Genomic DNA, 27,686 nt, shown 5'->3' with positions numbered 1-27,686 from the left:
TAATTGCTGAGACTCCAATAAACCTTCCCTTGGGGAGTAGGGGGCAAAGCAGTACATGATTTAAGAGACGTATTGCATGACACATTAGACAAGCTACTTGGATTGGGGATGAGAACCGCAAGAAAACAGGTTCAAATGCTCAAGAAATGCAGCCAGCATCAGGAACTCTGGTATTATTTTGTTCTTCCTGACAGATAACATGATCTTGACCAGGCGAGGGAGAGGGGGTGGAAGGGGTGGAAAATGAAAAGGGCGGGGGGAGGAGGATCCCACATCCTTAAAGGAAATTCTCAAGCTGGGAAGACGCACAACTTTTGCATGGCAAGTTGAGACTGGCTCTCCTGGGAGTTCCCTTTTCAAAGGAGGGGGAGGGGAACAGAGATCTCCTCTGGCTGGGGGAGGCAGCTGCTTTGCACTCGGAAGCCCTGCCTCCTCCCTCCCCCTCTCTTTCTGTCTGCACAGTGCACCTCTCTCTCTCACAGACACACACGCACAGAGAGCCCATCATTCTCTGGAACTGGATCTTCTGGTTCAGCTTCCCTCCCTCTCGCGCTCCCTCCCTGGGACGCGCTGGGGGATCCGATGACATCACTGGCTGAGCTCTCCCCTCTCTCTCCTTGTAACTTCTGTTCTGGGAAGTGGTGCCAGGAATAACCCAGTCTGTCTGCAGCTCCGAGAGGCTCCCTCCTCCGGAAAAAAAACTGCGGCTTCTCCGGCCTCTCTCTCGCCCTGATTTTATTCTTATTTTAAATCAAGCTCCACCGTTTAAAGCGAGCGAGAGAGAGAGGAAGCCCGAGAGCAATGGTCTATCCTACTACAAGTCAATGAACCAGACGCCCCTTGGCTGCCGGGATATCTCGATCTGTCTCTATATAAAGCAATGCCGCGGGGCACCTCGCTCCAGGCACCACCTTAGCAAAGGAGCAACAAGAGCCCCCCAGCGGAACCAACAACAACAAGGGCACCAGGAGGGGTTTCCTCCTTCCGGCTCGGTGACTTTCCAGGTGAGCAGCAGCTGCTGCTGCAAGGACCCCTCCCCCTCTCCAGCCCCTGTCATTGGCACCAGCTGACGGCCGCTTTCAACTGGTGCGGGGGGGGGGGGCGGGGGAGGCACTCGTAGAATGGTGATTTATTTATTTAGTTAGACTGTAGCAGGAAAAGTCCTTGACAAGTTGGGTGTTTTGAGGCGGAGGCTTGCAAGGGTCTCTGGAGCAACTTGCAAGTGCGCGGTGTCACCGGGGGCTGTCTGGCTGCAGCGGGGGGGTCTATGGAGGACTTGTGAAGAATGGGAGGGGGGGGTACTGAGAGAAACCAGTGGGGCTGTAAACCCACCCGAGCGGTAAGTCTCCTCTCCGGGGTGCTGAGCTTGTTGCGATCATCGGCCCGTTTTCCCTCGGATGCTGGGAACCGTTCCCCACTTCTTGCACCGGGGTTGGGGGGGACGGGGACGTCTTTGTTAGTGGCCCGCTGTTAGGAAATGTGGGGAATACCCAGCATGTAAGTGTATGCAGATTAGGAGCAGGCTGCCTTGCGTAATCTCCTCCTGTGGCGAGGAATGAGCATGGTTTCTAAGGAGAGACACTGGCAGGAGAGGACACGGCTGCTCGGCTCTCACGCTGGGCTCCCTATGGCAAGGTGGGAGGGGTACGCAGACGCTCGGTGGAGGGGCAAGGGTTTGCATGGAAGAGGGGGGTTGCGGTTGGAATGATCCGAGGGGCTGGGCGGGGGGAGGAGAGGGTAGCTTGACGGACGCTTCAGCTGGCTGTCGCGCCTGACTTGTCCTTGTGCGTATGTGGGGCGGGGGAGGGGGGGGCGACGCGCGTGTGCGACCCGGGCTGGAGGTGGCGGGGGCTGGATGCGTGTGCGGGGAGTGCTGCGCGCTGCGCCTTGATGCCTGTTCCCTGAAGTGGGTGGAACGTTGGCCCGTTCCGGGAATGTTCCATGACGTGTAAAAGCCACAGGAAGGGGGTTAACGAGGGGCTCTGCCTGCTGCTGCCATCAAGGCAGATGTGCTCGCTCTCCTTTTGCACATTCTAAACAGACCATTGTTCCCTGGGGGGAGGGAGGCTGGAAGTCAGCTTCCAAGGGCGGGGGTGGGGGAGCGGCGGCTGTCGCTGCAGAAATGAATTTATTATATAACCGGAGTCTACGGTCTGGCTGCATCTGATTATGTAACAGGCACATCCATGTTTGTTATATGTGAGACCCTACCTTGAAACATCTACGCTGCAATGTATGTGTATGGGGGGAGTCATAAAGTGCGACCAGATATTGTCCTTCTGGGAGCTGTGTGCTGTGAAGCAGGAAGGAAGGAAGGGATATTCTTCAAGTTGCTTCTCGCAGTTTTCCTTGGAATATATTATCTCTGTAATTATGGGAAAATAATATTTGGAGGGGAAATCCCAGGTTTAGTTTGGCTAGTATTACTTCACATTTCCAGTCTGGAGTTCTTTACATTTTAAAAGTGCTTCACAAACGTTCACCATTTGCCGCTTACAACACCCCTGAGAAATAGGTACAGTAAATGTTGTTATCCCCATTTTACAAATGAGAACCTGAAGCAGAGAGGAAGGAGATGCTATTTCTGTTCTGTTTAATATACTTAGGATCTGTAATTCTGCAGAATATGTAGAATAATCATTTTAGTGCAACTGATGTAATAAAAAGCCTCATCTAGCAAGGCCTAAGCCTATCGTCATGGGTTTGTTTCCATTATTTCTATTACAATGGAAATGTGAATTGTTCAGTTTTCTTATGGTTCCCATGTGCTACTGGAATCTCACTCAGTTTTGCCCTCACGTAAGTGATGATGCTGGTTTTTTTTTTTTTTTTAAAGGTCTGACTCTAATCTGCCATAAGAACTCAATATTTTTCTAATTTACTGACAGGAATATTCAGAGTAGTATTATTTTATTTCTATTATATCAAGAAAAATTGTACTAATCAAGAAGGCTAAAGACTTGAAATGTTAATTAGATCCTTACAGTAAGAAGTTTTAATTAAAAATTTAAATGAAACTCTTGGAAAATGCCATTCAGCTCCATTTCTTTCAAAAATTTTTTTTCTTTTCTTTTGAGATGGAACAAGTTTAAGTATTAGAATTTGGATAATTACATACCTTACTAGTGCTAGTAAAAGTTGTGTGCACAGAGAGTCAAGGATACTAATTCTTTTTTACTACCTTGATCTTACAGTGAATCTGTGTTGTGGTTTATGATGGAGGGAGTAAATAAATTGGCCTGCAAAGGAGAAAACAAATAATTAGTAGCTAGGTGCATTATTGTATTAAGCTCTTTAGGCAGACACCATCATTTACATCAGCATCTAGCACGAGGAGACTTTGATTCAGTTTTTGGTTCTGGTGCTACTGTAGGGTAAAGTAAATAATTATTATTAAATTGAAAGAACAAGTGGTCTACCAAAGAACAAAAGCAGAGAGTGGGCCCAACTCTTAAGCTGTTTATTCAGGCTAAACTCCCATTGACTTCAACAGGAATCTAATCTTCAGATTAATGTAAGGACGTGGTAGAGAGTCATATGTATTTTGATAATGAAAATGACATGTAAACGTGTTAGCTTTAATACAACTAAGGTGCCAGAGGCTTCACCTACTAGGTTTGCAGTATACAAACATACATCATCACTTCCAAATTATCTTACAGGGTCTTTTACAATTATATTTTAAAATTCTCTTCATCTTTGAAGTTAGGAAGTCACTTCTGAAACTTTGGGAATTGGAAGATCTGATATCTTCCACTTGGTTTCTGTTGTTTTGCCTAATTTTTTTTTAAAAAACTGTTAACGGTGAAAATGCAGATTACTTATCGCACAGAGCTGATTTTTGCACTTAGGTTTTTATTTTTATTCCTGTAAGCGAACTCTAGGTTGGTTTGGTTTTCACCTTTGTAAATGATATTGATGTGCTACAAAATCAACGTATCATTAATTTTGACATAGTTGATAAAGTCTTCCCAAGTATTTAACATCATGCAATATACATTTTTATAGCATTTACTGACGATTATCAAAAGTGACAGGAATAAGTTCTGGCTTCAGTGACATGTTTCAGTTCCATTGGTATTATGAGGTGAAATGAGAACAGAATTTGGGTAGAAGTAGAAGACATTTAGTCACATATTAAAACAACTAAATCCTATTATGTGGCAACAGTGCAAAACTGGTCTTCACAAAGACTGATTTTTAGATTCTCAAGTGACTAGATTTCCTCCTATGTGAGATCTGTTTACAAACCTTCTTGTTACTATGAAGACAAAATAGAGAACCATATGCATTCATGTGGTTCTTGCTGAATAATGGTAGGTACATATGTCTGAGTGTTTGGCACTAAATTTGTGTTTAGATTACTTTTGGCACATTCTTTTTTAGCTTTTGGTTTACTGGTTCTAGCTGAACATATTTATTTTAATAACTCTGTGATGTCACTGTTAATATTTATAGGCTGTACCTATTGATTTTAAGAAAAGAAAGTTTATTGTATAGTCAAGTTTTCATTTTACCAGGGTTGGTTGGTTGGTTATTTTATTAGCAGGAGTGATTGCAAATTGGCTTTAAGCAAAAGTGAAAGTGACAAGTACCATTTTGATGTTTTCTTCCTGACTCATTAACAAGGATAGTTCTTGATATTAATTTAGAATCTAACCATTTTGGAATGGCAACTGGAATATGGAATCTCTGTCTAGCAGAAGCGGTTGCTAAATAATGTAATACTTCATACTGTAATTTTCATTCTTAGGGGAAAATGCCTACTGTTAAACAGTATTACTATAGGTGGCAAATTGATAAGATCAGCTATGTGAGATGTAAAGTATTGTAAAATAAGGCAGGTCATCAAACTTTCAGACTTCAGTATGCCGGATGGTAGGGTGTTGTAACAAACTGTGGTTCTGTATATCGATGGCTGTCAATCCAGCCCTGGGAGTGGAGGGGTATGGCTGACACTTCTTCCATATGATTCTTATTTGAGTTTGCACATGAATTTCAGTTCAAGATAAAACGGTCAGGCCTGCATGCTAACCTTTTGCAGTTGGATTGAGTTATGACTTAAATCAGATACATCTTCATGGTAGTGTCCTTGTCAGGATACAGAGGAAAGAATGTTTTATTCAGTCTAATTCACCTCTTCTTTCCAGAAGAAGTGAACGTGAAAGTGCCATTTTAAAGGTCCATTCTCCTCACAAGGGACATGCATAACTGTTATTAAATGTGATGGGTTATAGTCTTTTACAAAAGTTAAGTACTCACTCTTTGGAGAATTGAAGGGAAGTGTTGTATGCAGAGACTGCATATCTTTTCTACTCGATTAAGATAGGACAAGTTGCGAGGAGATTTTGCCATTAAAATAATTGATTCTAGCAAGCTTTTAATTTAAAGAGACACAGGCAACTTAATTTTTAACTGATTTTAAAGAATCCTGTTTTTGATAGGACATCCTTTAAATAGTGTGTTCTGAATTTAAAAAAAAATCACAAATAGTTATTTTAATGATTGTTTTGCTCGCTTGTTTAAGTTTATAAGAGTCTTTTCAGCAAGGAGGAACTGACTATCTGGTACTACAGGGGAAATGGTAAACTGTCTAAAGACACGAACTAAACAATATTTTACACTGTCTTTCAGTTATATTGATTTTGGGTGTTACTTTTCATTACGAAAATTACGAATTTACAAATTATCATAGGATAATTTCAAACTAGCAATGTCTCTCTAAAGGATACAATCAGCAAATAAGAGTCTCGTAGTCTTTCTTTCATTATTGCTGATATTAATATGTTTATTAAGCAATTTTCAGGAATTGTTCTATTTCAACAACATAAAAGAGGAATATTTGATAAGGGCTCCTTTTTTCTTTCTTTAGTGAATTTAGGGTTCATGTAAAGTACTGGATTGACAGCCTAAGAGTAAATATTCCATGCAAGTACAAGTATTACAAGTTTTCCCATGCTAATCTGCCAGTGTATCTTAATTCTGACCTGAAAGGACTGTTAGTGGGTTAAAATCATGTTTGTGTCCAGCCACATCCATTTTTTGGCTTTTCTACTAAGAGGGCACAAGGATGCCACCAGTTAGTGCTAATAGTGTCAACATGCACCCCTGTTCATTTGTGAGAGCACTAATTCTGTTTACATATAGAATTAAACCACTATAATGTCTTTGCAAAATATTCCCCATTCTGTTTTAGACCCCCAGAAAACCCTTCCCACAACTATTAAAATGGGTGGGGACATTCTGGCCCATGTTTCCATGACTCCTAATATAAAATAATCAGAAGAAATAAAAATATTCTAAATAATTATGACTGTCAGGTTAAAATTATGTTAACATTTTTGTTTACCATGTGATTTAATATTCACCCTCAATTTATATAGGCTAAATATAAGACTGCATGTGGACGCAAGGCCTTACTTTAATTTGCTTCTGATTTGTCTACCTGCAAAAATGGTCCGTTTCTGATCTCATAATACTGCTATAATGAGATTGGAGTCTGGATAACAACTGTTTATGCCCACCACATTGTTTGTGTATCTCTATTTGTCCATGCTGCTTTGGACGTATATTTTTTCCCACGTTTTTCTAGGCACAGAATTGAAGACACAGTTGAAAATATGGCCTTTGACTTTTAGTTGATTTCTAAATTTACCAATGTTGATTTTTCACAAGTTGGCATATGCATATGCATTTTTTTCTATACTTTCTCTAAATGGGCCCCACAGGTAATGTCTATACACAAAAAAATTGTACTTCTTTAACTATATCAGTATAGATAAAGTGGTACAGTGCCTGCAAATTTGGATGCAGTTACACTGGTATAAAGGTCCTTATACTGGTACAGTTTATTCCCCTTAATTTACAGGAATAAGCTATACCAGTATAAGGCCATGTCTGCACTAGGCGTGTTGTACCAGTGCAAGACTATCAGCATACTGTACCAACAAAGCTCTCCTATTGTGGATGCAGCTATATTGGCAAAGCTACGCTTTGTACTAGTTTAGTAAAACCACTCCTCATGAGTGAAACAAGCTATTTTGATAAAAGCTCAGCTTTGCTGGTCTAGCTGCATCTACACTAATGACTTCTTCCAGAACATCTATGCCAATAGGAATCACATCTGTTTTCACCCTTCCAAAATAGCTGTGCTGGCCAAAGTCTGTAATGTAGACCTGGCTTAAGTTACCTTCATGCTGTTATAACTGTATCCACACCAATTTAACTGTTGTGTAGATCAGGTTTCAGTGCCAGTTCTCATTTTCCTTAAAATGATACACAAACCATAATTAACTCGGTATGTTTTAATGACTAATTATGCGAATATTTTGGGTGTGTTTTACTACATCTGATTTTTGGTTCTTTATTTAGTAGGAGCTTTATTTAATTAAAATACTTTTGACACCCTCTCCATTCTAATAAGTGAATTTATACTGAATCATAAAATGCCACTTCCCAATATCCAAAAAACATCAGCCCCTCAAAAAGGAATTCTAAAATATTTCGGGTCCTGAGCAACATCTGTTTTAAAATACAAGTTTACTAGAGTAGAACCGTGGTAGGTACTGTACCTATATTATATTGGCATTGGCAGAAATATTTCTGGTTTATATGAGCTGCCAAAGGAAAAAAAGGTTGTACATTGTTTTTTTTTAAAGGCACACTGTAATTACTACTTTGATGTAAGAGGAGCCCATGTTTGAATGTTGCGGGAAAGTGTTTTTTTTTTAAAACAAGATTATCATAAATTCTATATAAAGGGTTATACATTTCCTGTATACACAGGAAAGAAGTAGAGAATTTGCATGTATATAGTTTAATAGAAATTCTTCTTTTTAAACAAAGAGCTAAAGGGAATTGAAACTGTGATGTCAGCTGACATGGACCAGTAACCCAGTGGTGTTAATTTGAAATAGAAAGGGATTGATCCTGATCAAACAGAAAGCTAAAATTCCTTCAGTCATCCAAAGGAGGATTATCAGGAAACAAATAATTTCTGTTAATTTGTACTAACTCTTTTTGGTTCAGTGCTTCTTTCAGAGATATTTTCAGTTAGTCTGAAAATTCGATCAGATACCATACAAGCATGTGTTGGAAATTTTATAATAATGTATTTTCTAGCCATTAAGGCTGCAATAATGTTGTGGGCCCAATTCTGCAAGCTTGTCGTTTCAGACCACACAGTGAAGTCAGTGAGACTTCCATGTGTGGTGGACTTGTAGAACTGGGCACAATACTTTCTCTCAAAGTATGTTTGTTATGAAAAAAGAAAATTGTTGGAGATATTTAACAATCTCAAAGAAACTCCCCATGATATGTTGTGGAACATGGTACTGCCTACAATGTAATAATAGAAAATAACATTTTGAATTTGTTAAAATAGGATTTTTAATAGGCCGTTTTTGCATACAGTAATGTTTATTCTTAGCAGAGACTTTCTCTTTAAAAAAAAATTAAAGGGACATGATCAGAATTTCTAGATCTTAAAATAAGCCTTTATTGGCAGTGTTATTTTGCCTGTTTTACCTTCTAAATCTCAATGTTGTCGTTATTTTAAATAACAATCTACTCCTTTCTGCAGTTCCAGGGTTTTGTTTGGAGTTGTTTTAAAACAAAATACATGTGTGGTGTGTCCCATTGTAAATAAACTGATGCTCAGACATTAACTGCAGCCCTGTTGTGGACATGCACACTTGTTTGTATACAGTGGGATTATTTACTAAAATAGTGCATTAGGGACTTTAAAAATTGTTAGCTATAAAACTAAATTTTATCGCTGCATATCATTTTAATGATGGTATCAAAATAAAACCTACTACTAGATCACGTGCATTTTATTTTTGATTCAGCTCAAATGCAGCCACAAAACAAATATGACTTTTTCTTGGATCGAAATGTCATGGCTGTTCAAGAAACATTTAAAATTGAAATATACTTATTTCGGAGATAATAATTGGGAATACCCTTCATTGACAGCAAGATGTGGTAAGATGTAGTTATAGAGAAAAGCCAATATGCAGTAGAACATATCTTGGTGACAGCTATTAACTGTGTTTATAATATAGCACAAAGCTTTTTTTAGTTCAGGTCTTCTTGGAAAAGTGACTGATAATAATGTATTGTGGAATTCCATGGTTATTTTCTCTCAATGACTTCCAGTTCAGATTACAAGTAAACATATTTTTCTAAGTACAAGTGCTATGAACTTATCCTGGGATCTGAGAGTCAACATTTTTTCCCTCACAAGCATGAACAGTAATGAAGGTTCTACCAATTGAGCTAGGTCCTCAGTGACACCTGTGCAGCCCCTGCTCCTTGCCTTCAACTAGTATGATCAGTTGTCTCTGACCCTGGAATTGGAACTGAGTAAACAATTCTGTTAATGTTGCATAAAAAAGAGTAGAATCCACCTCCCTTTCTTTTAGAACTCCAGAGATGTGCAGCAAGGAGGAGTAAATAGTAGTATAAAAATAAAGTTTTGGTGACTAAAATAGGCTGATAGGACTGAATAAATAAAGGGAACAGATCTATTGAATAAGATGGTGCCAGTTTTACACAGTCACTTTTCAGAGCGGAACCACAACCATAATGCATTTTATGTGCGAAAATAATTTCTATTTCAGATCTATTTTGTGTGAAAATAATTTCTAGCGTCTTAGTGCAGTGGATTATTTTGAGATAGTGCAATACTTATATGTCACCACTGTTTATGTGTGAAAACAACCTCAACAGTAAGATAATCACCCTCACTTTCTGACAAAAGGATGTCATCAATTACATTTGTAAGATCAAAGGCATTTGTTTTTTGTGCTTGGGAGAGACAAAAATGGTTCTTTTAAAAAAAAAAATGCTTATCTTTGAATGGACAGTGATAGATTCATAGGTCAAATCCTGTCCCTCTTGAAGTCAATGGTAGTTTCGCCATTGACTTCAATAGAGCCAGGATTTCAGTATAAATGTTAAGATCAGAAGCCACCATTATAGTAATCTAATTTGATCTGCGTAACAGAGGCCATAAACATGGAATAGACTCATTTAAACTACATGTGACTTTTGAAGAATGACTTTTTCTTTTACCTGCCAGAGCATTTGGATGTAGACTTTCTCACAGTACTTTGAAAAAGAATGGCACACAAAACATGCAATGTGTTCATTAATTATTTTGTGTCTAATTCTACAGTCCTGATACAGGGAAAAACTCCTAGTTAAGTCAATGGAAATTTTACCTACTGTAGGACTGGGCCCCTTCAGATGCAGTTTGTATTGCTTAAAATATAAGTGGTGGACAAGTTATGTTCATTTGACTTCATGATCTACAGCTGATTCCTGACAGTGACTGATAAACATGTTACTAATACATCTGAAGTGATTTGTGATTAACATTAGGATTTTAGTGCGCAATAAAATACCTGACTAGGAAATCACCGCCTGATATTAACAAAGAAAAAACAAAGATCCTGATTTTTTAAAGATAGTGTGTTGCCAAATACTGTGTTGCTACCTCCACAGTGAGTTACTTGCAGTGGGGAGGAAGATGAGCTGGAGAGAGGAGAATGAAATCTATATACATGGCTGAAGAAGATCACCACCACCAAGTCACCAGTAGCATCCAATATGTATTTTGCTAGTATTAATATACATCCAAACATTTTTATGCAGATACCAGATTTTTGTTCAGTTACCAATAATGAAAATCTATATATTGTACTTTGACCTAGTTTATCATAGCAAATTGTTTTCATTTTGCTTTTCTTATGAAAACTTCAGAATCGGCAATTCCCCGGTGAAAACTACTGCATACTTAGCCCCATTTGTTAGTGCTGGCTCCAGCAAGCTATGTTGTTGGCAAGGAACGTGGTCACAAGTCAGTGCTGACATGTGCTGGTGGAGTTGTACAGGGAAGCTCCACAGTGCATCTCCTTTTGTTTTGTTTTGCTTGGTGGCAGATAGTCTTTCTTCTCTAGTTACTGATTTGATTTTTGCCTTACATCACGAGTGATTTGAAAGTTCTTACCGCCTTATGGTTTTCTGGTGGCCCTTGTGAAATGAGTTGGTATCTTAGGGCTCGTCTATACACACAGCGCTGAAACAGCGCAGCTGAAGTGCTTAGTGAAGACACTGCAGCAGCAGTCTCCAACCTTTTTACACCCAAGATCACTTTTTGAATTTAAGGGCAACCCAGGATCTTCCCTGCCCCTTCACCAAAGCCCCGCCTCCCTCACTCCATTCACCCCCTCGCCCCCCGTCACTCGCTCTTCTCCACCCTCACTCACTTTCACCGAGCTGGGGTTGGGATTCGGGAGGGGGTGTGGGCTCGGGGCTGGAGCTGAGGGGTTTGCGAAGGGGGGGGTGGTGGGTTAAATTCAGTGAACGTGCATAGCTACTGCCCTGGATGTCTGTCACTCTGCTCCCTAAACCGCACCTCACATTGCAAGGGAGTGGCATGCAGAGGAGTGAGACATCTCCGTGATGCACACTTCTCTATAGCCTGAATGTGGCAGATCTGTAAAGTTTTCTTTGCTCATGGTGTGCCCTTAAGAGAAGGAATATCTAATCTACTTTCTATACTTTATATTCTTAGAAATTAAGAGACAAGATTTGGAGAAAACTGTTACATCCAACCATACATCTTTAAGTGTATGCTGGGTAAGGATGAAGTACAGAGGGGAATATTAGTGCTTGGTGGGTTGTTAGTGAGACTGACAATGGGGCATTATCGCCTGCTAGAAGTTATGTTTATCAACACAAGTTTTCCCTATGCCATAAAATCTCCAATTTATGTATGTTTTTATTTTACCTTTTAAAAACCCTTGCCTCAACCGAGGCTTTTATATTTTAGCTGAACATGTCATGAGAGCTTGTCTCAGTCAGGAGCTGAGCTCCAGCAGAAATCACTGCCACCATTTTGGATTAATGTAAGTGATAATGGTGCTGAATTTTTATTGGCTCAATTCTCAGAGCAAGCATTTGGAAGTTTTTCCATTGACTTGTACACCATTTTGGTTTAATTTAGTGTTATTTGATCATGGTCATCTGTTTGAGACACTTAACGAGCAAGAAAGGCAATAATGGAAAACAATTCTGGTCACTTGAACGCTGTCTCAGTCAAGTGGCTTGTCTGGCAAACTAAGAGTGTAATAAATAGAGACAGATTGTTTACAAATGCATATACTATAGTATAGAGGTGTCCCATTCTTTCCAGCTTGATTACATCTGAACGCCATGTACTGTCACAGTCGAGATGGAGGGATCATATCATGGTTTAATTTTCAGCCAGAGAATGCATTTCAACTCCACTGCTTGAACAGATTTTTTTCTGTAGAAAATAAATAGAAATTTCAATAGAAAATTTAGGATTTTGTTTTTGTCATATTGTATGGATCAATATATACACACAAATAGCTAGAATAATTGCATCAAGTCAGTGGTTTCAGGTTACATCTGTGTAACAAGAGCAAAATTTGGCTTATAGTCCTTGCTTTGATCTTATGCCTTTTGATATTCTTTTAAAGACAATTTAAATCATCCGGCTGTTAATGTGTGAACACCAGCCTCTGCATCCACACACACGTGCTCACATGGGGTCATATTCTGTTACAATAGAATAAATCTGAAGATCCTTCATTGGCTTTAGCAGTATTACTATGGGTTTACACTGGTATAATTGAGATCAGAATATGTCCCATGCAGATGTTGCCGGATGAGTGAGAGTTTTGCCATTGACTTCCAGGATTTCGCCGCTTCAGTTTTAGATAAGTCTTACTTTGAGCCATTGAGGTAGTCACGGAGGCAGTTCTCTTCCCCTCATTGCTTCCAATCAGATCATAAAAATGGAGACCCTAGTCAAGCTTGGCTTACTCTTTACTATATTTAATATCACTTGATTAGACCATTGAAAAAATATGAACATGTAGACTTAAAGAAAATATAATGCAGAAGAGAGACTCTTGATTGAAAGTGTCCACACGTTGTTACTAATGATCATGCCATAATGTGGAAAGTCCTCTGGAAATGAAAAGCAAGAAGTATTCTCTGCCCCAAGGTGCCTTCATTATGATTTGGGTATTAAAACCTTTAAAGGATTAGGCACAAAAGTTTGACAGTGGTTTAGAAGATGAGGGAGACCTACATCTCTTCTCCAGGTCATTTTTGCTCCCACTTTGGTGATATGTTAACATGGATCTGACCCTAGCGTGTCTCAAGTGCCATCATTTCTGAGGTGCAGCAGATGAGTAATTTTTTGTAAACTATTGATGTTTTTCATCATGAAAACAAATAAGAAAATAATGCTTTCAGTAAAGTTGTACGGTCATACATATTGTTGTGTTGTAAAAGCAAGGATGGAATCTTATATATCCATCCTTCCATACAAATTGCCACAACCAGTGATTAAGCCTAATCAAAACCCAGTAACACTGAACTAAGTCAACCTGCAGCTAAACCTTCCATCTTTACGTCTCCATTTTAACTCTAGTACTTACTGGAAGAACTTTTAATACTCAGGGTGACTGTGTAGAGGAGGTAAGGGGAAATCATTCCTTTGTTATCACCAAACAAAAAACATCACCACCACCACCACAAAAAACCCTTGAGTTATGAATTTAAAAGATACAATGTTGGGCAAAAGAGGTCAAATTAAGAATAAATGGAACACATTATGGAGTGATCTGATTATTTGATAACTATTCTGTCATGTAGGGTGTTGCTGGGTGTTGGAGGCACTCAGTTTTTGACTTAGTATCTTTTTGCACACCCTGAGGTTTGTGTAGAACCCACTTTAATTACGTTGTTTGTTATTTTGCTAATAATAGTTATGCTAATGTTTCAGCTAGGGAGTTCCACCTAGTCCTGGTATGATCTCTTAATTGTACAGGACTCCATGCTCCTGCAGCTTGCTTCAGTAGAATAATGTAGCTTCAATAGAATAATGAAAAGCAAAGCAATGAATTACAAGCCAAGTCTCAAAAAGCCAAGCAGTGCTCCAAGCCCCTTATTTGGTATGTTGCTGTAAGCCGATAGCAAGCTAACTTGCTGGGAAAGTAGGATAAAGCTTCTAGTGTGCACCTAGTCCAAGACCCTTCCTGCAGGGTTGGCTTTATTTAAATAAAGGAAGAGGCAAAACAAAATCCAATAAACACAAAATACCAACCACCTCAGGCTTTGCTAGCTGGCAATGAAAAGGATGCACCTTTCCTCTTTAGTTGCCCTTCCTAATGTCAATGGTGAGCCCTAAGACTTCCCTGATCCTGAGTCTTGCCTGTCTACTCTTCTGCCTAAGAAGCAGGAAGCCCAATATGTGACTTCCTGTAAGGCACATAACAAGCATGTGGCCTGCAACTGCAGCTTCCAGTTTCAAAGGGCCTAAGGGCTGTAACAGGTGTGCTGGGAGGCATGTGCATATGCCCCCAAACCAGTGCCCTGTTACCGATACCATACCCCAGCTAACAGAAAATCACCACAAGACAGAAAATCCACAAAACAGCAGCAAACAGCATCAGTTGGGGCTGGGGGTGGGGATCTACAGAAATATGCAAGGAGTTGAGAAAACCCAGTTTACTATGTATGAAACTGGAAATAAAACATGCCTTACTACAGAAAAGACCTAGCAAGTTGCTGCTGTCATATGAACCTTGTTGGTACATTATAAAAATATGTTTGTGAAGTTTCAAGAACAGAGGAGCCATTTGAAAATTTTGTGGCAGTAGGGGGTTCATCATAACCTGTCAAAGAGTTGTACATTTTCACTGACCACTTATGCATATTCTGGCCCCTTATTACATTTGCTGGTATGGTGCTCCATGGCTTACAAAACTGCTCTCTACAGGTTTTGGCTCTTTTGCAATGGCCTTTCATAACCACACCTCTTGTGGTTTGCTACAAAGTGGTTTTCACTTGGAAGAGCTTACTATACTTCTGTGTCACTGATTTTGTTTGTGCATTCCATGTCCTCCAGTTGTTGTTTTTTTTAAACAGGTGAGGATATATTGCCTATGTGCGTAGTCTGGAATCCTTTTGAGATAGTCCAATTATTTATCTGTCTACAAACCTACTTCAGTTTGAAGTATTTTTTCTCTTAGTGCTGTCTGTGCTTTTTGGAGTGTTTTCTAAGACATTTTGACTCTTTTCAGAATTTTAATTAGTTCAAAATGGTTAAGGAAAAAGAGATGTAATATCCTGAAAGAGACTGTCTAATGGAACAGAAAAGAATAATACAAATGTTTCTACACAAGAACAATACTTAGTGAAGCACAAATTCGCTTTTAACTCAGTATCTGGATTTTCTGTATCTGATCTTTGTTACTTTAATTGATATTGTGCAGTCCGTTTGAGTGAAAATGCTATTCCCATAAGAAAATATATTTATTCTAAATATTATTGTTGCCTAGGCTCTCGTTGAATTCATGAGAAACAGCAACAATTAAGTTGGATTAATTTTTTAAAATATCTGGTATGTTTTCTCATTGTTTCCATGAAAGCGATTTCAGTAAATATTGTAATGATTGCATTTTGTAGTTTAAAATGAGATTACTTGGTTTTGAGAATTGAGGGTTCTAGTTATGTGATTGAAATTCCAAAGGAGTAGAGCCCTTTCTCCCTACAGTTAGTTCCCTTGCTTTAGTATCTTATTTTTGTTCATTATAATTTATATTTACACAGTGCTGATATTTATAAAAAATGGTTACTAAAGTGCCATCAGGTTTTGCTTTCACTGAGCCTTTCAGCTCCTTGTTTCTTAAAGTTTGTAGAATTGTATAAAAGGCGTATACATGCACACACATGGACAATTTAAACATGCAGCATCACCCTAGAATGCTTTATAAATTTAATTTTATAAATTTAAGTCAGTCTTTCCAGCATAATCATTGTAGCGTTTATCTTCTCAATTTACTATTTTTTCCAGTAACTTCTAAGGACAAAATCCTGTCTTTACTATTTTGAAGACATGTTCAGTTAGGGGAGGAGCAGAGTAATGCTGGGAGTAAATGACACCATACCTGTCCTGCTGGCACAGGAGAGCATTGCTTAGGGCAGCTGGGTGCGGTGGAGAAGAACATATGTGGTGAGGCATACCTCACTGGTCCTGGAGGGTCCTGTCCATCTCTCAGTGAAGTCAGTGGCTTCACTGGGGATGTGAATGGATCTTTATAAAGGAACAGCATGCACTGTCACTTAGTCCCTGCTGCATCTTTGCTATATATGTACTGGGAGCCAGGGTCACATCAGAAGCAGGCAGACCACATCCTTGGTGCCTAATGCACAGCCTTGGAGGTAGCAGTTTCCCCTTTCAGGTCCTATTCAGAAGCTCATCCCAATTTAGCAAAGCACTAAAGCATGTGCTTAAATTCTTTGCTGAATTGGGGCCTTAGTGCTATCTTAAGTACTATGTTACTCCCCTCTACTACTGCTCCGATCTATGTTGTAGAGGAGAAACTCCCTTCTATCCTCTTCTCCCATTAGTGCACTTGAGCATCACAGGGTAGGATTTTGTCCAGAATATTTAAATATCTGAAATGCAACAAAACAAAAAGGGAAGAAGTAACATCTTGGCTCATCACTGTGAGGTATATGAATTCACAGTGTGATGCAATCCTCAGGTTTCCAGTAGGCAAAGCATTCAAGCAGTAAAATATACTGTAGTTATACCTAGGGCTATGATTTCATCATGCAGATCATGGTGGCTGTAAAAACGCATTTGGTTAGCCCCCAAACGGAATGGTGTTGAGACCTGGTGGACGGAGTTGCAGCACTACTCCGGTTTGGCCCGTCCACCCCTCTGGGTCCATCTATGGAGGGACGGATGGGCCAAACCTGAGTGTTGCTGCAACCCCGTACACCAAGGTCACAACACCCAGAGCAGGGAGCAGGGCCAAGCCCCAGGGGGCAGGAGCTGCTGCTGTGGGGTTAGAGCAGAGTGGGTTTGCTCTCCAACACAACCCTCTCCTTCCTGAGCCTCATCTTTCAGCACCTTCACTTACATCAGCATGCTCAATAATGACAATGGCGTTTTTTGGTGACCTTTCCATGATTTATCCACTGGGAGCCGTGATCGGCTGAACCTGTGGACACGGCAGGTAAACAAACCGGCCTGGCCCGCCAGGGGCTTTCCCCGCACAAGCGGCGGAACCAGTTTGGGAACCACTGCCTTAGAGAAACATGTACCTGCATCAGTTTTTTAGTATATTTGTTTTCAAGAGGTAGAATTATCTGCTGTCAGGTGTTAAGTAGTTCAAAAAGTGAACCAGCTAGTACTTTGTTTTGTTTTGTTTTACCATATTCTTCTCATAAAAATGACACTAGGCTACTTTTAATTATCTGTTTAGTGGAGCTAATTCCTTTAAGGATGAGGCAGTTCAACTGAAAATCTCAAGATTGTGACTATTCCATTTGCACTTCTTCAAATATCATTCAGATGGATCCTGAATAATTACAATAAACATACCAACAATTTTTTTAAATTAAATTCCCTTGTTATGCAACATACTACACAGATAGGTTTTAAAGGGCAAGAGTATAGTTAAGGTATTTATAATCTGTAAGACTACTGAATATCTTGCAGGTGAAAATAACTGTTTAAAGTATACACAAAATGTTTTGTGAAATCTTCTCTATATATAGTTTTTTAACCATTAACAGAGTGAGCTGATTTAGAATGGACGTGCATGTATTTATTAGCAGCATTTCACAAGAGCCAACAATTAGACCTGATCACACTTTCCATCCATCTATTTCTGTTTGCTTAAAGTCTCAAATTTTAAATGAGAAAAAAAAAGTCAATAGAATTAATACACTTTTAAGGTGTAATGATCATATTTTGCTACAAAATGCACTACAAAGAACAGATGGCATTTTCCCATGTCAGATCTTGCCAAAGATGGTTTAATATTGCTCTGATTATTTGAAGAACTGTAATATATAATTACCCAAAGATTAACTTTCAGGATGTGGATAGTTGTTTGAAAACACTGTTGTTCCTTATTACATTTTGTCCTTAATAGATATACAGCGTAGTGGTAGCTACTTTTCATATTTACATTCAGTCTAGTCTAGTAGGGCTGTACTCTGTGGCAATTGTTTCAGTGAAATCAGAAGTATAACTCCTGTGTCTTAGATAGTCTTAGTATAACACTATCTGTCTTAGATACAAGGCTTAAAGTAATGACACAAGCTTACCATCTTGATTCAATTCAATACAGTACACTAGGTTGAAATTTCAAGAAAAGCTGATGGGTAGCATTCAGGTCTTTTAGGATGTTTGTGTTCAGTGGAAATTTTCTCACAGCAACTCGATTGAGTGTTTTGCCCAGCCTCCCTTTCCCCTAGAAATCATTCCATTTTATAAGTAGCTTGATCATTAATGCCTAGATTATTATTTCTCTAACACCTGAGTTAATCCAGAGGAACATTGATGAAGTCAATACTGGTTTGAATTGACACTGGTGAGGTTAGAATCTCTCCCTAAACCTGTATACTAGAAACTACTGACCAATATCAAGTATTAGTTTTTTTTAACAGAATGTAGTTTTGGTGATAGGTGTTAGATTAACAACCCGGGAGACAGATGTTCTTTGTTTAATTGTGGAATATGTACAACTGGGTAGCCGCACAAGCTTCCCCATGCCAACTGACTAATGAACCTCAACTGTAATTTAGAGTAATCACCTTTAATAAGTTGTTTAATTGCTATTCCCATTAAGTCACTGGCTCTTGCTGAGAACCAGTTGCTGTGGTACTGGATCTATAATGTGTATTCCTGCATCTTAGGAACTGGACTGACACCATCACATCATTTCACATAGGCCACTGAACATCTGTTGGTTGGTGAAAACTTTTAAATCATTATGAACTTGTGTTGGCTTTGAACCATTTACTTAGAGGAGAAAGGGTCCATAATCCCATTATAAAACCAGCTAATACCCTGCTAGCAAAGTGTGTAATTCATAGTAAATAGGATGTGTTTCATTAAAAAGTTGACCATGAAAAATACATTCTTGGACCTTGCTTTCGTACAATAAGACATTTAGACACTGCACATCATCATAATCTAAACAGGTAGCTTCTTTGATCAATCAGATCGTGGAAAACGACTTGTTTTAAAACATCAAACAGCCTTCCTTTTCACCAGAGAGACTGTGTGTTCACTGGGCATTGTTTAAAGGTCAACATTCACCAGCTGAATACAGTTACTGCAGATATACTCTTGAATGTATAGAGAATGACTGTGGTATCTCAGACACCACTGTGTGACTACATGCTGACCTCTGTGTATTATAGTTTTACTTTTAAATGTTATTCTGCTGGATCCTTAAATCATTTCATGAAGGGGAAGAGGTGAAGTAGGAAGGAAGCGTCTCTGTTCACTTGTGTTTTGCTGGACTGTCAGAACTATTGAGCAAGGGAATCCCATAAGAATGCTTCTAATTTTATACTAAATATGTGTACATGAAAACTCATTTCCCCTGAAGATCCCAAAATGTGTAAGGTACCATTCATATTTAATTATACAAGCATTTACAGTAGGTAAGAGCTTGGTGTATCGTTTGTATTGCAGCAATGCTCCCCACACAAGCGCTACAGAAAAAATAGAAGCAACTTACATCCCAAGCAAACATTGTTTCTAGTCACACATGCTGCTTAACTGTTTTGCTATGTAAGTGCAGAGAATGCTTTTAGCAATAAAAGCCACTGCTGGTTTCTCCTCAAAAACCTCGCTCCTTGCAGTGCATTGGAAATGACTGCACTTTGGCCCTCAATCTGCCGACACCCTGAGGGAGTGTCAATGTAATGACGTCTTTGCTTGTTTCAGCTGCACAACAGGAAACGCTCATGGCCTCCCCTTCTTCCTGCTTTGAGAAAATAGTGCTCTCTCTCTCTCTGTCTCTCTCTCTTCTTTTTTTTTTTTCTCCTCCTCCTGCAGTATTGCTAGCTGAGACCTAGTTTCAGGTCTGCACTCTGCAGTGAGCCAGTACTAACACAGTACCCTGATTGATGTTTCCATCTCATAGTCAGCCAATGAGCTTGCTATTGCTCTGCTTTAGTGATGATGCGAGAAATATAATTTCTTTTTTTTTCTCCCTCCGGAGAAGTGACAAAGAGGAGAACAGTTATATTGCAATGGCTCACTTTACAGAGCATGTCAGTGGATACAGCTGAGCTGGAAAGACCAGGATGGTCGGGTAATAATTTGCCTTGGGGAGACTACATCACTTGCATAATATAGAGGATACACTGTCAGGTGGGCATAAAGCATTCACGGGATCCTGAAATATGGTCCAAATAGTGCTGAATAATGCTGAATATAAAGGGCCTGAATAGATTTCTTTGCCATGATGGAATACAAAATCTTGCTTTTCACAAAGCACTGACAGGAAACCTCTTGTTTAACCCTTTCGAGCTGCTGCCTTTTTACTTTGTGACAACAGCGCATACAAATAACAAGGTTTATTGAAAAACACAAACATTTTGCAGCTAACTGTGGGGAGAGAATTTTGTTTTATCCAAGTCAGTCAGAGCACTGAAGCAAAGCAGAGTATTTACAAATGAAATTAGTCAGTTCTGAATTCAACCGTGTTATAATTTTTAATGATGATGGAAAATTCCACTTTTTTAACAAAAGGCAGATGCTCTCGTGATTTTGTATATTGTAGTATGATAAGAGGCAGATGTTTGAAAGATTAGTTAACTTTGAATATAAATAATTTTGATGCAGCTGATTTTTTAAAAAAACTAGAGAAATACTGTTTTAAGAGCAGGTTTTGTCAGTTTTCATAAGCAAGTTCTGAATTTTAATCTGCTACTTTACCCACCACAGTCATCGTTTGGTTTTAATAATCTATAGTTCTGTAACATGAATCTTGCATGGAAAGATGCTTGCAAGCAGGAGAAAGGAAAGTGAGATACGCACTGAAATAACAATGTTCATTCTTTCGCAGAAAGGGAGATGACTGGGCTTTGAAATGAAATACTGTATACTGGTCCTTTCTGTCACATAGCCAAGTTCCAAATATTCATTATAAAATTTGCAAAGTGTCTTGAAGCAGAGTCTTGAGATGGAAATATTCTAACACATGAAAATGTTCGTTCACTCAGCGATGTGCAGACTCTGGAGGGTTTGTGTGTGTGTGTGTTGGAGTGGCGGGGCTCCTTTTCCCCCCCTCCCAGGATAGCACTATAGATTAATAAGTGTAAGGTCTGTCAAATGTGGCTGTTCTGCATGTGTAAGCTAAAGTGAATATAACAATTTGTTGGGTTTCTACAGCTCTTAAATTGTTACATAACTCTTCCCCCCCCCCCCCTTTAATAGCCCCTGCTCCCCAATAGGGTCATTAAGTATGTATCTAGTACTACAGTCCTCCCCTTGGGAGATTTTGCAACCACTTGATATAAAAGGGAGGCAAAAGGTTATTTGAGTCCATGTGGAATGAAAGTGATTGATTTTAGATTAGATCTTTTTCTTTGACCAATTATTCTATCATTATTCTGTTTTTATCTTCAAAGCCATGCCCTAGATATTAGGTCTGGACCAGCCCCTTTTTTTATTATTATTAAATAGAGAAAAATATTCACAAATAATGTGAGGAGAGACAAGTTGGGAGGGAATCCTGGGGTGAGAGGAATAATGGTTAAGGGGAGGCAGTGTGGTTAAGTGGGTAGAGTAGGGGACTGAGAGTCAGGACTACTGAGTTGTGTTTCAAGACTGCCCCATTATCTCGATTTGGGCAAGCCATTTAACATCTTTATGTCTCAGTTTACAGATATAATAATCAACTATATAGCAAGGCATTAAGAAAATTAGTTAACATCTATAAAGTGCAGATGAATTGCAAAGTATTGTTATTAATAATGGAAAGTGAAAAATGAGAGTTAATGCTTATGCTACATCTTCAGTTCATCCTGCTCTGGGTAGGTATTGCATGCCATGGTTGATAACATGTAGCATATATACGGTGCAATAGCTAGGAAAAGTAGAATATGTTAAGAATTGAGTGATCTCGCATCAACTGGCACTAATCCATCCCCTTATTGATAGTCTTAGCTGGGGAGGCCAAGAGCTGAATGTACATGGACTGAGACTAAAATATTTTCTCACACTTTTACATGTCACTCCAAGTCAGGGCTGAGGGACATCAGTAGGGCAGCTTAAAGACAGATGCTTGCAGTGCTACTGTTTGTGATGTTCATGTTTCCTGGATACATACTGGATTTCTCCAGGACTGTCAGTGCAACATCTTTAAGAAGCAACGAAATTCACATGAGAAGTTTTGTCTTTAATGTCCATCTTTAATATGAATTTCTTGTACTGTTCAGTTTTAATCACACTCCTTTTTATTTTATTTTGACTTAGTATTTTATACTCATATTTTTCCTGGCGTGTCAAAGTAATTGCACTGAAAATGTAGGCAGCACTTGCATTGACAAAAAAAAGGCTTGTAAGGGCATGAAATGTGACATGGTATCATTTGAATTTGCAGGATCTTTTAGGTACTGTACATGTCATTTGAGTTTTTTCTGTTCATACATTATACAAGATATTTTCTTTCTTCCTCGTTTATGGCACTCTCTAGCTACCTAATACTAAAGTCAGTTCTGCAGCTCCTGATTCCACATTTGATATCAGTGGTAACAATCAGTATTATCTGTGCACATCATATTAGATTTCTGAGTTCTTAAGTTCAATGTCAGTGTGATGGTCAGAGTTCTCATATGGTTACTTATAATGGATCAAATCATGAAGGGTGAGGAGGTCCCTTACTCTTGCAGAGTGGAGCTCCCTACTAGTTTCACCAGTCTTGAGCATTACAAACCCAGTGTAGGAGGGGGAAGCATTGAGACGATCTGGAGCAGGACGGGGGGGGGGGGGGGGGGAGGGGGCGTTATGCTGCATTCACCCAACATTCTGATTGTCTCTGGGAATGCTCCTCTGCCAGCCTCTTTTTTTTTTTTTTTGAACTCTCACCTGTCCATTGCACCAGTGTGAGGTTTGAATAGGGTGGTCAGCCTTTTCTCCTTGGCAGTCGCTCCATGAGTGAGATCCTGTCCCCAACCTGATGTTAGTCCCTCATGATCTCACTGCCCTTCACAGACTCCGCTTGCATGGTCTGTGGGTATCTGTATTCTTGGGGTTGCAGCACCGCTCTGTGGGTCTGGAGCCAGGCCAGGCTGAACAACTGTGGCTGGGCTTAATGCCCATGAAGGGGCAGGGACATGATCTGGGCCATTGTTTGACATGTGGATAAAGAAAGAGAGGTCAGCCTTGATTTCTTCTGGAATTCCTACTGAAGTCAATGGGTGTTGACTGTGTAAATCTAGGGCAGCATGTGTTTCTTAGATTAGAGAAAATAATTACTAAGGGTGAAATTAACCCCTGCACAGGGCCCAGCCCAAAGCCTGTGCACTACTAAAATCCCACTTACATTAGGCTTGAATAGATCTGAAGGGGTTCTTGTGCTGGCTCTCTGCCGAGGAGTAAATTTCACCCTCTGTGTGCACGGTGACTGCATAGAAATTCATTTTTTCCTTTTTTAAAAAAAATCATAAATATATACTCGTCCACACTAAGGCCTAAATCCTCGTATTTTGAAGCCAGCATCCAACTGCTGCGAAACTTAAAATAATTACTATCAATTACATTTAACTATTTTTTGCCCATTAAAAATATGAAATTTAATTTACACTAATTATTTAGCAATATGGGATGCTCTGCATGAAAGTTATGAAGCACAAATTAAATTTAAATGAGGGGGGAAAAAAGAAAAATACCGTGTGTATTAGACTTTTCATATTTCATCTTTTATTTGTATTTCTTTACCAGTCCATCTGATAAAAGGCTTCTCTTTGCAGATTGAAACAATTTTTTAGAAAGATGAAATGCACTTGCAGTTAGTCAGTTAACCTGAAAGCAAAGTTTTAGCCTGAAATGGATTAAAGAGGAAGAGTCATAATAATAACATTCTTCAGAGTAGCAGCCATGTTAGTCTGTATTCGCAAAAAGAAAAGGAGTACTTGTGGCACCTTAGAGACTAACCAATTTATTTGAGCATAAGCTTTTGTGAGCTACAGTTCACTTCATCGGATGTGCATGGTCATAAATTAATTTGTTAGTCTCTAAGGTGCCTCAAGTACTCCTTTTCTAGTAACATTCTTGTTATTGCAAGCTTATTTACCCTGCAATGTGGTGATATTAGCAGGCATGGTTATGATTTCACTGAGCAGTAACATAGTGACGATAAAGGGAAAACTTCTTCCCTGTGCTGCACTGCTAAATAAGGGGGAACAGAGAGTTTCTTACAACTGTGCTAGAATAGGGCATGATCTTACAATAGACAACAAGAGAGAGGTGCGAGAGAGGGCCAGGTAATGAAATGCTGTCTTCCCAAAGGGTTGTGTCCAGACTATCAGCTAGCTAATGCACATGGATGAAATTCACCCCTATGCATTTAAGTCCCAATTTGGCGGCAGTTCTCAAAGTTTTGTACTGGTGACCCCTTTCACACAGCAAGCCTCTGAGTGTGACCCCCCCCCCCCTGTGAATTAAAAACACTTTTAAATATATTTAGCACCATTATAAATGCTGGAGGCAAAGTGGGGTTTGGGATGGAGGCTGACCGCTCACGACCTCCCATGTAATAACCTCATGACCCCCTGAGGGAGACCCCCAGTTTGAGAACCTCTGCAATAAGGCATAACCTAAGTGGTGCATAAGCACCTTGGCCTGGTACTGATCACAGGATGAATTTTATGCATGGTGATTTTATTTGCAAGTACTTGCTAGGGGCCTCAGCTGCTGCTCTTCAAAAGAGCAACACCTGTGACCCATCACACTGGAGGTGGTCCCAAAGAACGTTGCTGTGGCTGGAGGATTGCTTTGGGAGAGAAAGATCTCCAGAGGTAAAATATCTTGCTCCCCTTTGTTGGGTTGACAAGGGCAGGATTTACCTTTGTGACTGGTACATCTATAGTTTATTACTGAGATGGGCCCTAATCCGTGGTGGTGATGTGTGTGTTTGAGTGGGAGATGCAGAGGCCAGATGCATCTGAATTTTAGTGAACTTCATATCTGCATCCAAACATATAGGTGGTCCCTGTTTTTGCTGTGCCTGAATCAAGACCTTCGATCTTAACATTTCCAAACTTTGGAGATGTTTTGGAGTTGAACTTCGCTGCTTGACCACATTTCCATTTTATCAGGTACATATTACCCCCCTGAAGAACTTGGTTCATCTTTATGGAGATTTCTTGCTTGAGCAGTTGCATCTTACAGTACAGTGCCTTCTGGTAGATTAAAACTTTTTCCGTTGCGGGTGGTAGCAATTCAGTTCACTTTGCAGCAAGCAATTGCAATGTGGTGACTGGTTGTGTTAGTGGAAAAGGAAATTTTTCATTTCCGCTGAAGTGTTGCTCATGTAGATTTGAAATAATATTGCTGCAGTTTTAAAATCTGTAGCTTTGTTTTTTTCTCCCCTAATGTGGGCTATTTCAATTAGAGACTAGATTAACTTTCCTATAAAAAGGTTTTCACTGTTTCATGGATCAGACTAGTTTTAATCCAAGTTAGCACTTGGCATTTGAATACTTGGCATTAATACTTAAAATGGCAATTTCATATGGCTGAAGCGTGCGTGTGTAAGTTTATTCAAGCATATGTTATTGGCTGCAAAATGTGACTGCACAGGCTACTCTATACAGTCATTCTGCAGTATTTGACAGAATCCTTCACGTAAGTGAAGCAGGAAGTATTCTCTAGTGGTTAGGCTTCTAGCTAGGGGCTCAGGAGACCTACGTTCAGTTCCCTCTGGTGCCACAGACTTCCTGTGTGACCTAGGACAAGTCACTTGGTCTCTTTGTATCTCCGTTCCCCATCTGTAAAATGGGGGTAAATAGAGGGTTGTTCTGAGGATAATTACCATATCTTGCTGTTGATCCACATGAAGACTGCTATTGAAGTTAATAAGAGTTTTGCACTAAAATGAATGGCAGGATTTGGACTGCAGCCTTTTTTTTTTTTTTTCTTTTCTTGAGATGAATGTCAATTTTTTTTCAAGTGACCCTTCTTTGATCAGTTTGAGCTTTTTTCTCAGAGCAGAATGCCATTAAAAGATCATGCTGGGCATTGTAAGAGTGGATTATTCTCTCCCTTCTTGAGCTCAATTCTGCTACCTTTACTTACGTGTTGAATTGTAAGACAACCCAATAAGGCGAAGTCAGACAGGTGGGCCACAGAATTTCAGATCTGCATCCATATGTCAAACTCCCCTAAGTTTGTGGATATTTAAATAAAGGGTTTTGGTTCAGGCTACTGAAAATATACTTAATTTTTATGGCTTGATTGTGAATTCCTTACTCACATTGGTGAGCTTTTCAGTATAAAATCTTTTACTGTAATATTAAGTGTTGAAACAACAACAACAAAATTAAATATAAAAGTCTCTGTCTTCAGGCCTGTGCCTGATCTGTCTAGAACTTAACAACTTTCCTCTCAAGGTGGAGCATTTAAACCAATGGCTTAAACCTCCTGTCTGGTAGATGAAAGGTAAATTCTTATCCCTCCCGCCCCCCCCTTCCCGAGCAAATTGGTAAAATCTCATGTGAGAAAAGGAAAGTAAAATTCTGCTTCAGTGGGAAATGTGAACTGGAAAACATTGTCTGGGTGAGTTACAGACACTGGTAGCATTGGGGATGCCTTGATGCTTTGCTGCTGAGTGGATGCGTGTGGGCATAGCTCTGTGTGCCAGCCTTTACGGTAAGGTTTGTAAACCTACTGAAATCTGCCAGAACCACTGAAAAATTGGATTAATTGCTTTTAAGGACATTGAGGCATTTTAAAGGGTAACATAGGTGAAAAGTCTTGCTTATATTATGTAGTGGGAGAGGTAGAAAAGCTTTTCATTTTACAGGGCTCTAGTGCTTCTAAACCCAGAACAGTGCATATGAAGTATTGCAGTGCCCCTCCCGGGGAAACTGGGGAAAGCCCTGGGCTAGATTCTTAGCTGGTGTAAACTAGCATAGCTACACTGGAGTTGCTAGAGGAGTATACTGATTTGCACCAGCTGTGGATCTGGCCCTCATAGCTTGAAACAGAAAATGATTATGTTGATCTCCATCTGATTCAGGAAGAAGTGAGGAAGCTAACTGCTCTCATGACAGAGAGCTGCGAAACGCAAAAGGACATTTAAGTAATGATAAGATTATCATAATTTGACTTTTCTACAATAAGATACTGAAGTGAAAACTAAATAAATATACAATTTGCTAGGGGAAAAAAAAGACCTAGAGAATTTCCACTGGTAGTCAAATTTTAGAGTGGTGACAATTATTGTGAATTCTCAGCCTTTGCTTCTGCTGACTCTTGCACCTGCTTGGAATCATGTAGACTTAATGGAACTCCACATATGGCTCCATAGTACTGGATCCCATTACAGGATTGGAGCCTAAAAATGTGCATATAATAAAAATAATACTAATGAGATACATACTCAGGTACCTGTCTGATATAGATAGCTCCCTCTGTTCTGTCCTCCTATTACTCAGTGGACTTATTGTAGTGTATAATAATCTTAAAACCAATATCAGTATTCTTGAATCAAAGAGCCTAATAATAGTAGGCAGACAGAAATTCCCCCAGCTATCATCTCTTTTATTTGCCCTTTCTATGGTACCCCAGTGAAATTTTCTTGAGAACAAAGATATTT

At 39.4% G+C, this 27,686-nt stretch overlaps 1 protein-coding gene across 4 annotated transcripts in view; it reads left to right on the top strand.

The window, feature by feature from the left end:
* Window positions 1-468: 468 nt before the first annotated feature.
* Window positions 469-27,686, top strand: part of HIVEP2 (HIVEP zinc finger 2) — a 152,700-nt gene continuing 125,482 nt past the window's right edge. For 2 of the 4 annotated variants that reach the window (XM_077813146.1, XM_077813145.1), the window contains exon 1: window positions 469-1,004. The gene's annotated coding sequence lies outside the window, so the exon portion shown is untranslated. Of the gene's footprint in view, window positions 1,005-1,556; window positions 1,636-27,686 lie in introns of those variants that run through there. The other 2 variants (XM_077813144.1, XM_077813147.1) reach the window with 2 other exon arrangements.

Source organism: Eretmochelys imbricata, chromosome 3 (genome assembly GCF_965152235.1).
Source record: "Eretmochelys imbricata isolate rEreImb1 chromosome 3, rEreImb1.hap1, whole genome shotgun sequence".
NCBI classification, from domain to species: domain Eukaryota; kingdom Metazoa; phylum Chordata; order Testudines; family Cheloniidae; genus Eretmochelys; species Eretmochelys imbricata.
This window is presented reverse-complemented; position numbering and strand designations above follow the sequence as displayed.